Genomic DNA, 15,083 nt, shown 5'->3' on the forward strand with positions numbered 1-15,083 from the left:
TAAAGACATCAAACCCCAGTATAATGACATCCACTTATAAGTGCCACATGCTATAAATCCTCTTGCCTAAGCGGAGCCCATCTCCCCTGCTAAGCATGACATTTAAAGCATGATTGTACCCCAGAATTAATGAATATTTGATGAGATATATTTTCTGAAATTGTAGACTAAGGCAGTGGTATGCCATTCTCTCAAAATCCAATTGTTGTAAATGTGCTTATAATGAAACAGATCTGTGTCTCAGACTAAATGTAAATCACTGGGGCAGTAAATGCGATGAAAGCCTATACAGGCTGAGTAAATACTAGTTTTTTATAGCGATTGTGGATATTTACACATCAAGCCATACATAAGCCATTCAATCTCTTGCGCATCAATGGATTTATGTCTAAATCTTTGTTATTGCTGGCAGAGTGCAGCAATGGTTTTGGCAGGTTTAGCGATTGAAGTTAAGTGCTTTTTCCCCTTACTTCTTTCCTCTAAGACCTGAGTTCATTTGTACTATACCTTTCACTCTCATGGTTCTCCACACACTGGTATCTCTGCAGCTGGAAACATATCCGATGTGACATCTCCTCCTGTTGCTCATGCATTTTTTATGGGCCCTCCTCTCCCACCCAGTCCTCTTGGTGGAAACCCTACGCTCTGTAGCGTGCCACATTCTATAGCACATTTCACTGTCGCTGTCAACTTCATGCTTAAACTGCTTTACTTGTAAATACTGACACGGTGATATCTGGGAGGGCTGTGTTTGGACCCCTGCTGAATCATCATAGGTTTGTGCTTGCTCATGCTATGCATATCGGCTCATGTTATGATGCACGGTATCGATGGGTGCATCGATTTCACCGAGCAGAAGTGCGTATTCTTCTGAGAAATCGAGAACGGCTTGGGAGCCCTGACCCTGAAATAATGCTTCGCCGTTCGGATGTCAGCAGAATTGGGTGCTAAGAGAAGTTTCGACACTGAGCACCGTCTTGTCATCCTGAAAGCATATAGAGGTCCCTTTCTTGTGGTTGTTAATAGGACATTATTAAGTCTCTGTCCCCACACTGGTCCTTCCTGCTGTGAAGGGGATAGTGCTGGCAGAGGTGCTTTTCATTCTTCATTCTAACAGTTCGCCATTGCTCATTTCTCAAGCCTAGACCTCAGCCAGAATATCGATCTGGAAAACAGAAAAAGGTTTTTATGAAACGAGTTCCGTTCTGACTCTTTGATTCTGATTTTATGAAGAGAGAGTGTAAAGTCAGAAATTATCTTTTTGAATAACAGGCTATAATTGATGCCACTCACCTTGATTTTAAGGGGCATTTTATTTTAAGATGGCATTAAAGGGATATTTCACCCAAAAATGAAAGTTTTTCACCCCATGATTTACTAACCCTCAAGCCATCCTAGGTGTATATGACTTTGTTCTTTCAGACAAATACAATTAGAGTTATTTTTAAAATGTTCTGGACGTTAATTTAACGTTAATTTAACGTATTTAACGTTAATCTTGTCTTCTGTCTGGACCTCTGACGTGAACTCACGAAGCACCGCAGCACAAGCACGATAATATGACGTAGAGCTGGCGGAAGCGAGGAACTTTGTTTACAAGTATCTAAGCAGTTGAATTCTACATTGATTGTGCTTTAGGTCTTGTCATAGTGCTCAAAATGGTGCTTAAGTGTGCACGTAGAGCCAGTGTTCTGGATGCCCAAACGCTCGCTCTACGTCATATTCTTGCGCATGCGTCATGTTGCTTCATTAGTTCACGTCAGAGGCCCAGACGGAAGACAAGAATAAAGTTGTTTTGATATTTTTTTTTGGTGGAACTGACCTTTAAGGTATAATTAAATATATATTATATTTATTATATTTTATATTATATATTACATTACAATAAGGTTTCATTGTTAACATTAGTTTACTACTACTAAGAATAAACAATAATTATACATTATTTATATCAACATTTACTAATACATTTAAGATCAAAAGTTCTTTCTGTTACCATTAGTCCATGCCCTGTTAACTACTAACATTAAAGGTGGGGGTGAAACACTCAGTTTCAGTCAATCTCATGTCAATCTTGAGAACCTATAGAGCAGTATTGCATCCTTCATATCTCCGAAAAGTCTTTAGTTTTATTATATTTATAAAAGAAATATGGGCTGTTCAGAGTCTTTCCGGAAAAAAACGAGCGCCTGGAGGTGTATCGAGTGGGCGGAGCTAAAGAATGACAATCGCGAACAAAGCGGTGACGTCCTCAAGCGTGGAGAAACCCATGGCTATCTCAGCTAATACAGATATGATCCAGAATCAAATCTGAGGCTGAAATAAATTGAACAGGAGAAACAGCAACAGCAGGACGTCCGTCTCTGTGGTATGTACTGTATTTAGAGGCCTGTCAACATTTGTGTGTCTTTACTCGCAGTTTATGAGGACATGATTCGGTTTATGGACTATTGTATGCGACTAAACCTTAGCAGTAGCAAGCAAAACGGTTTTGCACGTCAGACTAGTGTAACGTTATACAGATAACAACAATGGCGTAACCGTTAGCGCATTTGAATGACGATGCACGCGATCGTGTCATTTACTGATGTTTACTCACGCGACGATAGCCAACAGCACAGACATTTGAAGCAGTTTTACTCACCGGCTGCTTCCAAAGCAGGACCTAACCTTTATCGCTCCGTCAAAAACACACTTTTTTGGTATGATTTATTGAAGTCCTGACAGCAGTGAACGGTGGAGATCCACTTTGCGACGTGATTGAAGCGATGTTGTGAAGCTTCCCGTCATTTCTGTGTTCAAATCGGTTCAAATGCAGCGCTGCCTTCCCGGAATGCTGTGCTGAAGCGTTGAAGTCGCTTGACGCGTGCGACATAAGTGTTCACGGACGACTGGATCTGCAGCTGAGCGAGTGTTTATGGGCGTGCATTTCCTCTCTCGCGCGCGCACCCTACCGGGAGAAGAGCCCGTACGGCCCATACAAGGACCTTACGCTCTAACGTCAAGCCGACCCATACTCGAAAAAAACTCTCCAAAACTTGTGAGAAACCGGAAGGAGTATTTTTGACACAGAAATACTCCATCAAACGTCCACCTTAACTTTTGAAACTTTGTCTATGTTTAGGATGGGAATCCAAGTCTTTAACAGTGTAAAAAGCTCAGTATGCATGAAACAGCATTTCACCCCCCCTTTAATGGTTCATAAATGTTGTTTGTTTGTTTAACTAATATTAACCAATGAGACCTTATTTTAAAATGTTACTATATTATATTATATTTTACATAATATAATAAAAATATCGAAAACTATACTGTTCAAAAGTTTAGGATCTGTAAGATTTTTTAAATATTTTAGAAAGAAGTCTCCCATGCTCACCAAGCCTGCTTTTATTTGATTCAGTAATTTTGTTGTTATTATTGCAATTAAAAATGAAACATTTCTATTTTAATATGTTTAAAGATGTAATTTATTCCTGTGATGGCAAAGCAAAATTTTCAGCATCATTACTCCAGTCAGTGTCACATGATTCTGATATACTGATTTGGTGCTCATGAAACATTTATTATCATCAATGTTGCTGCTTAATATTTTAATAGAAACTATTTTTTTTTAAAGTATTAATTTAATTTCATTAAATAAAATATACCTTTCAAATGGTAGTAGATGATATAATGACATTTTGATTAGTTAATTAAAAAACAAAACAAAAAAAACTATATGCATAACAACCTAGACACATGAATTAATAATGATTTTTAGATCAACATGTGCATTACATAATACTTTGTCTTTTTGTTATTTAAAAAAAATTAATTAATTCCTGCTTCTGATTGTGAATGCAAACTAAGCGTCACAGTGTGATGATACGCATTTATCACCGTGGTAAAAGTTCATATTTCTTCTCCTCTATAAGCATAATTTCTGCCTACTTAACATCCTTGCACCTTTCCAAAGCCCTTCCGGTGTATCCTGTGGCTCTGCCAGTTCTGCAGTGGAGCATGCAGCGTTATTCTGCTAGGTTAAGTGCGGCACAATCTAATTACTCTAATGTCGGATGCGGTCTTAAATCACACTTATTGGGTAAGTGCGCCCGTTTGTCTGTCCTTCAGAAGGGAAGCCGCTCTGCGTTGCTCTCGGACTAATTATTCCAACTGGATATGAGCAATTGCACTTATTGGCTAGGGCATGGCACTGGCTGCCTGTGCTCCCATTCGTTGCCGGTGAAGTCTGTGTGCGATTGGGTCCTGGGAGGGAGTGGGAGGGGCGTTCTCTCTTTCCTCTCTGTGCTGGAGCGTATGTGTGGATGTGAGCACTCTTTTCTCTCCTATTATTTCAGTGGATGCAGGTACTGGTGTCTGCCTCTATGCCTCTGTGCCAGAGGGATAAAGAGAGAAAGACAGAGGACTAGTGCTTCATATCCCCCCTCTGGCCTCCCCGTCTCCCTGCTCCCTGTCACTCCATCCTTCCTTCCTCCCTCCCGGACCACCCGTCAGCGGCTGGATCAACCCGCCCGGACCCTCCTCCCACAACCCCTTTGACTATCCTCACTTCACCGTCCCATCTTGTGAACTGTGTACAGGTAAGCCAGCACCTAAATGTGACTTTGTTGTGCTTTTTTTCTGCTTCTGTACACTCTTTCCTCTTTGCATGTTATTTCGTCTCTGTTTCTCACACACACACTTCTCACACACCCTCCCTTACTCTCTTTAGCTTTCAAGTTTCCCCTCCGGCAGTTCCTCTCAGAGGGAAGCGTGCAAAGAGAGATGAGGGATTAGAATCTGTGAGGTCACTCTTTTCGAGCCCAAACTCAGTTCACACACTCAGTGCTTACCGCTTCTTCTATCTAAGACTTTATCTGAAGCAATGTAATGCCCACCGGCTATGCTGGAAAACTGATGCTCCGTGCCACAATCCGAGTGTGTACTTTAGCTTCACGCGCTTCCTCTGTGTTGTCCTTGACCCCTGCAGCAGTTTATTTTCTGCGTGTCAGAATTCTTTAATGCTGAAGTGTTTCAAGTACAACTTGCAGATGGTTTTGCGGCTCTAGGATTATCAATGTCATGATGTAACTACTGGACTGATGCAAACAAGGTATTCAAACATTTAATATGGTCTGTAAGGCCAAAAAACATCCTTCATGCATTACACGAATGCTCGGTCTTGTTGTTTTAAGTTTTCGTAGTTTGATTTCACACAAAAAAAAGTCAAAACATTGAACTTTCCACATTTATCTGTCCATAATTTGCTCAGCCAATGACATTAGTTTGGTGTGGGAGGATATGTTTAATAGGGGTGTTTGTGTATGCTTTAAACTAAATTTGTTGACATTAGTGCCATGGAAATTACACATTACACCCATCTATATTTGCATAAATATGGCAGTAATAAAAGTCAGTACCCAAAAGGGGTATACCTTCAAAACATCTTTTTTTTTTTTGTTAAGATCTAGTAGGTTCTTTTTGTTTAGCTATTAAAGGGATAATTCACCCCAAAATGAATTTTCTGTCGTCATTTACTCACCCTCATGTTGTTTCAAACCTGTATGTTTTTTTTTTCCCTGTGGAGCAGGAAAGATATTTTGAGAGATTTTCTTCTTTTTTTTTAAACAATAGAAAGACTTTGGTTACCAGCGGTTTTCATATCTTCTTTTGTGCTGTACAGAAGAAAGTCATAGTTTGATTTTATTCTTGGGTGAACTCTTCTTTTAAACTCGATTTTTAATTGCTATAAGAATAGAGAGAAGACAAAAAGCTTGTTAACACGATTCTATAAAAAAAACTATTGCTCTGTCATGACAGTGGATGACCTTTCAGGAGAAAACTGACCGTAGAAGTTTGGACTTGCAATCCTGGATGCACCGATGTGTGAAATCGGCTAGCTGGAAGCATTAGCGGTAATATACTTGCTTAGAGTATGTTCCAGGTCTAAATCTACAGAGCACAGCAGACAAAAACTGCTTAGATCTTCATTCAGTTCTGTGCTATAATGTGAATGGGTGCTGTGTGAGATTGAAGTGGTGCAAACATCAATACCGGCCAATGGTTTGACAGATCTTGAACTTGTCTTCAGCACTTTAACAGTTGGCCAATACAGTAAAGAAATTTCCAATCAACTTAATTAACAGGACAGTTCCAGTGTTTGCTCTGTTTACAAGCACATCATACCTGTATGTATTCTCTTTATTAGGCACTTTTGAAATGTAGAGCGTTTATTATTATCTGGGGTTATTGGAAGCGACGAGTAAATTCGCAGAAGAACAGGTGTCTTAATTAACACCATTATTCCTTTGCCGCCTTGTTGGCCTGTTTCCAAACGTGGAATAAAGAACGAAGGATTGTTAAACAAAAAAAATGGATCTTCAATTAGAAGAGACGTGTTAGGAACATACTGTAGAAGGCTTGGAAAATTTTGCAGAGCATTGGTTTGTCAAGTCAAATGGCCTCTTGTGTCAGTCCTTGTAAAGTGGATCACATCAAATTTCATCAGAAAATGCAGAAGCATATCTAATGCTAATCGAGAAATAAATTGAACTTCCCTCTTACAGATTATCACAACTTTTTGCATTTTAGAAAGGAAATGTCAATGGCATTGCCAATGACTTTTCAGCCTCCCCTCATGTTTACCCTAAAACAACTCAGCGGTTTCATATTGCTGATTTTCTATTATTTCTAAATCATTGCACAAATAGCAGTACCTCTTGAGAAGTGAGACGTGCCTTAATGCTTGACTTCTAAAGAACAGTGACTTTTAGATCTAGTAGGTTCTTAGATTTGGAGGTTGTTTTACAGCTTGAGTGTTTTGAAATGTTCCTGTCAGGCAATCCGGATTTGCATTTTAGCATGGTGCCTTTTTTAGCTGTTGGAAAAGCTTGCCAAAGCTTGGAAAGCTGTGCTTATCACATATAGTATGATTATAAATAAGGGCAGATTCTTAAGCTAGAGTAAATTGCAAATGTCATCGATGAGGACTTATGTCTCTTAAACCACTTTAGATTAGTTTCAGTTGCATATTTACCTCACTGTATATTTTCATCAGCATGAAACAGATGCATGAAGTTTTAGGAAAAGCTATTACTTGCCAGACAAGTTCAATTATATTCTCACTAACAAGACTTTTTTTTTTCCCGCTGACGCCCATGATCTCGAAGCAGCTGGTCTTTTTGTGCTTTGGCTGTTTTTTTTTTCTCCGGATCTCATGCTGTCCTGGCTTCCGAGTTGCTGTTTCGGCAGAGTTGCAGTATCAAAAGGCCTCTGCCATTCCCTGGGCTTCCTCTCCATTCCCTATGTGCCAGGAAACTATGGGAGCCTGGATGTCATTTCGGACTGAGATCCAAAATATGAATGTACATGTAAATCATTTCATATCCGACTTTACTTCAATGCTTTCGGCAAGTGGGATGTGGAAAGAAGCCAACTCGTCTTCAGCTTCAGCCAGAATACGGGCCACTTTTATTTACTGTATTACATTTCGCTATTACTGATACTCGGTGCTGACAGAGAATTAGTTTATTTCCCCCATCCTGATTGGTACGCAGGTCTCCTCAGCATGGCCGTATAGTAGGTTAAAAACGTCATGGCTATGTCATAACTCATAAGCGAATGCAAAGTGTTGTCGAGGGCTGAAATTGAATGCTGCACCTTTTCAAAGTTAAGGCCCGGAAAGAATTATGGCCTGTGAAATCCTGGGCCCTTTGTCTCTCCGCAAAGCCACTCTGCAGTGTAATTTAACCCGCCGATGGGCCGTGAGATCAATCAGGACCCAGAAAGATGGAGGGGGGTGGGAGTGAGTCGAACTGGCCCTGGACCACCCGCTGCCGTCGTTCTTAATGCTTGGCTGGACGGTGTGGCTATTTTTATTGTTTCCAGTGATGTAGTGGAGAAGATGTTCTGGAAAAGGTTAGGGAAACATTGCAGGCTTGTCTGAATTAGCAGATCCGTGGGTCATGTAAGCTACTGATGCGGCTGGATGTTTGATTAAGTCAGGTCATCCTGTTGTTAATCTGTCAGCAAACCAATTTAATCAGTCATGGAGTCCAAGCTATACACCCAATGCACATAGTTACCTTGTGCTGTTCTCTGTTTCTGTATGGCAGAGGAAGGAACTCCACTCTGAGACTTGGACTGGAGTTGTGCATGACACAAATGAATTGGTATGAGACTCAACTCAGACACTTGATTTGAGACTTAAATTGGAATTCCAATATAAAATCCAGGGCTCAAAAATAAGAATTTTCTTACTGATCCACCACAATGGAATGATCGTTTTTTCATTTGCTAGATTTTTTTTATTTATTTAAATGTATTGATTGAATTTAATGATTGATTAATTGATTGATTGATTCCATTGATGTAGTAGAGATGTTCTGGAAAAGGTTGGGGAAAATGTTTTTTCCCCCATATTAGATAGATAAAAAAAAAGAAAAAAAAGAGAAACGTATTTGTTTCCAGGGATGTTTAAAAGGGAAAGGGATATTGCTTTTCCCCCCTTATTTGATAGATTTTTAAAATATTTTTTAATAATATAATGATTACTAAATATATTATTATTATTAAAGTAGTAAAAAGAAAATGTATTTATTGTTGTTATTAAAATAATTAGATTTTTTTATTTTAGTGGGTCATCCTTATTGTTTATAAAACAATATTGTTATATTTAATCTATATAAAACTCTGTAAGGGACTTGGAAATGTGGACTCTTATTCAAAGACTTGACAATTGAACTGTACTTGAAATCTTTGAGCTTGAGGCCTTGACTCAATTGAACGACATAATGAAAATGGAATGTTCTTCGAAGTTTATTAAAGGGGGGGTGAAACACTCAGTTTCAGTCAATCTCATGTCAATCTTGAGTACCTATAGAGTAGTATTGCATCCTTCATATCTCCGAAAAGTCTTTAGTTTTATTATATTTATAAAAGAAATATAGGCTGTACCGAGTCTCTCTGTACTCAAATCTGAGGCAGAAATAAATTGAACAGGAGAAACAGCAACAGCAGGACGTCCGTCTCTGTGGTATGTACTGTATTTAGTGGCCTGTCAACATTTGTGTGGGTTTACTCGCAGTTTATGAGGACATGATTCGGTTTATGGACTATTGTATGCGGCGACTAGACCTTAGCAGTAGCAAGCAAAACAGTTTTGCACGTCAGACTAGTGTAACGTTATACAGAGAAAAACAATGGAGTCCGTTAGCGCATTTGAATGACGAAGCACGCGATCGTGTCATTTACTGATGTTTACTCACGCGACGATAGTCAACAGCATAGACATTTGAAGCAGTTTTACTCACCGGCTGCTTCCAAAGCAGGACCGAACCTTTATCGCTGGGACCACTCCGTCAAAAACACACTTCTTTGGTATGATTTTGTGAAGTCCTGTGACAGCAGTGCCACTTTGCGACGCGACTGAAGCGATGTTGTGAAGCTTCCCGTCATTTCTGCGTTCAAATCGGTTCAAATGCAGCGCTGCCTTCCCGGAATGCTGTGCTGAAGCGTTGAAGTCGCTCGACGTCAACCATAGGAATAAAGTGGAGCGCGGCACGGACTATAACCGACCTAAGTGTTCACGGACGAGTGGATCTGCACCTGAGAGAGTGTTTACGGGCATGCATTTCCTCTCTCGCTCTAGTCACGCTCGCGCGCGCACCCTACCGGGAGAAGAGCCTGTACGGCCCATACAAGGACCTTCCGCTCTATCGACGTCAAGTCGAGCCATACTCGAAAAAAACTCTCCGAAACTTGTGAGAAACCGGCAGGAGTATTTTTGACACAGAAATACTCTATCAAACGTCCAACATTAGTTTTTGAAACTTTGTCTATGTTTAGGATGGGAATCCAAGGTCTTTAACAGTGTAAAAAGCTCAGTGTGCATGAAACAGCATTTCACCCCCCCTTTAAACAAACCTGATTTTACCACAGGGATTGTTGACTCATCTTAAAGGGTTAGTTCACCCAAAAATGAAATTTCTTTCATTAAAGGGTCATGAAACCCCCCTGCTGCAGCAGTGTTTTTTCACACCTTCGATTTGAAAAAGCTTGTTAAAAGGGGAGTGGTCGACTGTGAAAAGGTGGGATGGTATTGTGTGGAAAGAGGGAATGGTTTGCATAAATAGGGGAGTGTCTGTCAGTATAGGTGCATTAAGATTAGAGATATAGCAGCAGCAGACAGCGGTTCTGAGACATGTTCTTGGTTCACGTTGGCATTGTTTACCACAGTGAGATTAAATGAGCGATGAGTACAGCGAATGAGAGAGCTATGGCGTGCAGCAGAGGTCGCAAATCATTCAGCTCTTCAAAGTTCAAACCAGCATAATTCAGTGAGAAATGAAAATAAATGTTATTCTGCATGACGAAATATTTTGCAAACGTGATAAAACTATATTTGTCCAAATATGCACGCTGTTTGGCAAGATGAACAACGCGCCGACGTGATAAGAGAACGTGAACCACCCAACATGCGATGTGATAGTGTGTAATTCTAGATCGGGGTAAAAGCGAAGGGGTTTGATGCTTCATAGTCTCGACCGCGCATCTGAAGCAGAGCGACGCGCGCTGGGTTGCCGTGACGATCCGCGCGGTCACTCGGCAGCTAAATCTATATTTGTCCAAATATGCAGCACACTGTTTCACTAAGAGCCCGAACACATGCGGTTAGTGCATGGCTGTGATGACAAATAAAACGGAGAGGACGTGGCTTTTGTTCATTAGCCTACAGATTACAGATTGGTTATTTTGCACTCCTGACATAGATAGTCAACGCTTGGAGGTTCGGCGTGCGATTCCTCAGGTGAATTTTACTTTACCGAGCCTTTGTAGCAAAGGCTTCCACAGACGGCGCCGGCTACAGCTCACTCAGCGCCCTTTACGTTACTTCGTATCAGCACAACGCCTAGCTTTCCTCCGTGACTTTTCCGCACGCTGCTTCCAAAACTTCCCCACCATATCTCTACAATAATGATGTAAGACGAGCCTGACAGAAGTGACTGTCTCATGCATATTAACTAAATTATCTTGTATGCATACTACAGCGCAGGGATTGGACTGAATGAGCTTTATGTCATGAATATATATCGAGAATCGCTCGGAGCGGTCGACGTCAGCATGTGCCCAGCAGCCCATACTTGGGCCGAAAAGGCCGTGCCGACGTCAGCATTTGTGACGTTGCTCCAACTAAGCTTTTCAAACCGGAAGACAGAAATCGCTCTGAAAAATGCAAAAATAACTATTTTCACATATGAATACCATTAATGAGTACCCTTAGTGTTTTCAGTGATGTGCAGCCTATACATATCTGTTTACATCTCAAAAAAAGTGTTTTGGGGTTTCATGACCCTTTAATGACTCACCCTAATGTCGTTCCACACCCGTACACACAGAAAAATAGGGTGTCAAAATTGTACCTTTAGGGGTACAACAGCTTGTCGCTGGGGCAGTACATCTTTGTACCTTTTTTACTCCTAAAAGGTGCATATTAGTACCTTTGAGTACAAATGCGTACCTTAAGGTACTACTATGAACCTTTTTGTGGTAGAAATGGTACAAAGTTGTCCTTTTAAGGGTACTGCCCCAGTGACAAGCTGTTGTACCCCTAAAGGTACAATTTTGACACCCTATTTTTCTGTGTGTAAGACCTCTGTTCATCCTCGGAACACAGTTTAATATATTTTAGATTTAGTCCGAGGCCTTTCTGTCCTTTGAATGCAAGCGTATGCCCACTTGCTGTCCACATCCAGAAGGTAATGAAAACATCATCAAAGTAGTCCATATGTGACATCAGTTGGTTAGTTAGACTCTTTTGAAGCGTTGACAATACATTTTGTATATGTATAAAAATATGACTTTATTCAGCAGTTTTCTCTTCCGCATTTGTTTTCAAACCTCAAATTAAGACTCAAACGGCCGCGAATCAGCAGATTGATTCGTGATTCATATCGCCAATGTCACGAGATTTCAGCAGTGTGCCCATTCGACAGATGATCGTAATCTTGAATCATGACCGTTTGATTCTTTATTTGAGGAACACGGAAGAGAAGACAATGCTCAATAAAGTTATTTATTTATTTTTTTGGACCAAAATGTATTGTCAACGCTTCAAAAGAGTCTAACTAACCAACTGATGTCACATATCGAATACTTTGATGATGTTTTCATTACCTTCTGGACGTGGACAGCAAGTGGGCATACGCTTACATTCAAAGGACAGAAAGGCCTCGGACTAAATCTAAAATATCTTAAACTGTGTTCTGAGGATGAACGGAGGTCTTACGGGTGTGGAACAACATTAGGGTGAGTCATTAATGAAAAAAAAAATCATTTTTGGGTGAACTAACCCTTTAAACGCCAAATTAGAGATGAGCAAAATATGCAAAATTGCTTGCCCTTCAAATAGGTTTATAAAACTAACCTCTAACAGAAAACTGATCACTTCACCTCAACGTATTGAGACTCACTGTAGTCTTTACATCAGGGACTTGAGAAAATGTCCGCCATATGGTGTCTGTGCATTGCAGGGAATATAATATGTCAGGATAAGTCTTAAAGAGACTTTGAGGCCTGTCTTATAGCTGTCTTGGCAGTATGGCTGGATCTCATCGTTTTTGTTTGATTAAAAGCGCACAGGAGTTTGTAGCACACGGTAGGTGCAAGAGCAGGGCTGACAGCTTAACCACTGATTATTCAAGCCTCTTAGGCTAAGCCATGGCACTCCAGTGATGAACGCCTTCTCCACTTCACATTCACGCTCCCTCGACTTTTTTTTACATTGCTTCTTACTCTCTCTCTCTCTTTCTCATTGAGCAGTGGGATCAGTAGCAGAGTGATTCATGCAGTGCTGAGGCTTTATTTAGACATAATCCGCCGAGTGTCACTATGGCACGAGGCTTTGGTCAGGTTCTCCTACCATGCTCCCGCCTGCCTTTGCACCCAACCCCCAACAATATTGGAGTGTGTCAGCGGGTCACATGGCGTGACGCGAGGAGACACCCAACCATGAATGATGCAGCATTTTCTCTGCGGCCTCGCCCCTCTTATCGGACGGGGAGTGATTGGCAGCGCTGTGAGGAGGAGAGAGAGGATGTCCGCTTCCTTGCAAATGCGTTCTAATAAAATCTAGAGCCTCTGGAGCTTTTAGTAAAAGCTCTGCCTCATGTTCAGTGTCTATGTATGACCTCCCACCTTCTCCCTGGCAAGGCCTCCGATCCAGAGTGTTGTGACTGCAGCGATGGCCAGATTGAACCCAGCGGGTCAGAGTGTGAGGGGAAAGGTGTGACCTGCTGCTTGAAAAGTCTTTTTTAGCCTCTGAAATGGACTCCTGAGTGACACTTACCATCTTAAACCTGTAAACATCAGCCGTGTTTTGACTGTGGGTTCACCTGGGGTCTTTTTTTTTTTTTTGACTTGTCGTTTGTTCAGGATAGCTCTTGGCTTGCCCTCTCTATAACAAATATGCTTGCCTGACACACTTTTCCTGAGCCGATGCCGTTCGCTCTTCCAAAGCATCTGTGCAGCTAAGTCAGCAGTAACGGTTCTGTGTTCTGGGGATGCACAGATTGAGGAAAGAGGCATGAGTTTCCTCTCAGCTCTGTGCAGTGTACTGTATGCAAACCTGAAAATCTCCATTCTGTGTCCTTATATTTGCCCTCAGAAATCCTTCTGATGGCAAATATAAGGGCACATAATGGAGATTATATGTAATATATATATATATATATATATATATATATATATATATATATATATATATATATATATATATATATATATATATATATATATTATATATTGCTATGACTCTGCTGGCAATATTGTGTGTACAATACATTTTGTCTGTTAAGTTTTCTCAGGTATTTGGAGTCTTTAATTTGAACATCAGTATGATTTGAGTCTGTTCAAAGTGCTTCAAACTACTGATTCACAGAGTCCTTGACGCATCACTCAAAAGTGTTCATGGACGTCATTGTGGGATATTTCATTATTAATGTTTAAGTCTTTAATAGGTCACAAATACAAAAATGCATAAAATAAATACTTTAAGGTAAAAATATTAAAAAATCTGAGGTGGCTATGGCACAGGGAAAAAGCTCACCAGCATAAGGCACAAATACTTTAGTTAAAATAATGATTTTAATAATGTCTTAGTTAATACTCGTTGTTCAAAATAATCACTAGCAAAGTTTGTACTCGTTTCTGTTTATTTTAATAAAATACATTTTTGTTCAGTAAATAAACTCAAATTTAAAATGTTAATATAACAATTACAGTGACTCATTGCTGCCACGTACATATTTTTTTCCACTCAATATGTTGTAATAGCGAGATATGTTGTTAAAAAAACATATTTTTTTCCCATTCAAACAACATAATACGGACATGTTGTGTAGTGATGTGTACAAAATATTTATTCACATTAGAGAATTTATAGACTAGGCTATATGCATTTGTCACACTTCCATGTTTGAAAAGCAGAAGCAAGCAGCAAAATATGCTCTTCCGCTGCCTGTATCAGTGGCAGTGCTCATAGCACGAAATTGTTGTAATTTATTGATGTAACCTACAGTTTATATACCCATCATCTAAATCAAAATTTCTCAAACTTTTTGGGGCCATCCAGCTCATAATTAGTCAGTGGTGTAACTTTAACCTATAATGACGGACCCCAGTGCAGCCACACATATCTATCTGTAGCCCTACTGTAATTAAGACATATATTCAAGAAATGTATTAAAAACAGAAAGTTTTAGTTTTAGTAAACAGAAAGGCTATAGTTTCAGCCTTACTCAAAGGCAGCGGAAACAGGCCAGTCCGTTTGTTAAGTCAATCTATTCCTGACGTTCTTGGTTTGGTTCTTATTAAATATACAGGCAATTAATCGATGAAACATTGACCAAAATGAAATTACTAAATACAAAATGAAATTCACTTTAAAGAAAGACTTTCTACAAAACACAACTCAATGAAGTCAAAATCATATCTCCATGTCTCCAGACATAAGTGAATATGATTGTAAATCATAAATTCTCTAATGTGGATAAAGGCAAGTCCTTATTAGGAGAAAATCTATGTAGTTTTAACAAAAAAAAAAGTTG

The 15,083-nt window shown here is 39.9% G+C and overlaps 1 protein-coding gene across 9 annotated transcripts in view; it reads left to right on the top strand.

Moving 5' to 3' along the window:
• The window catches only part of pcbp3 (poly(rC) binding protein 3), an 87,380-nt gene that overhangs the window by 5,083 nt on the left and 67,214 nt on the right, over positions 1–15,083 (top strand). For all 9 annotated transcript variants that reach the window (XM_067444406.1, XM_067444408.1, XM_067444407.1 and 6 more), the window contains exon 2: positions 4,338–4,580. The gene's annotated coding sequence lies outside the window, so the exon portion shown is untranslated. The remainder of the gene's footprint in view (positions 1–4,337; positions 4,581–15,083) is intronic.

Source organism: Pseudorasbora parva, chromosome 5 (genome assembly GCF_024679245.1).
Source record: "Pseudorasbora parva isolate DD20220531a chromosome 5, ASM2467924v1, whole genome shotgun sequence".
Lineage (NCBI taxonomy): Eukaryota > Metazoa > Chordata > Actinopteri > Cypriniformes > Gobionidae > Pseudorasbora > Pseudorasbora parva.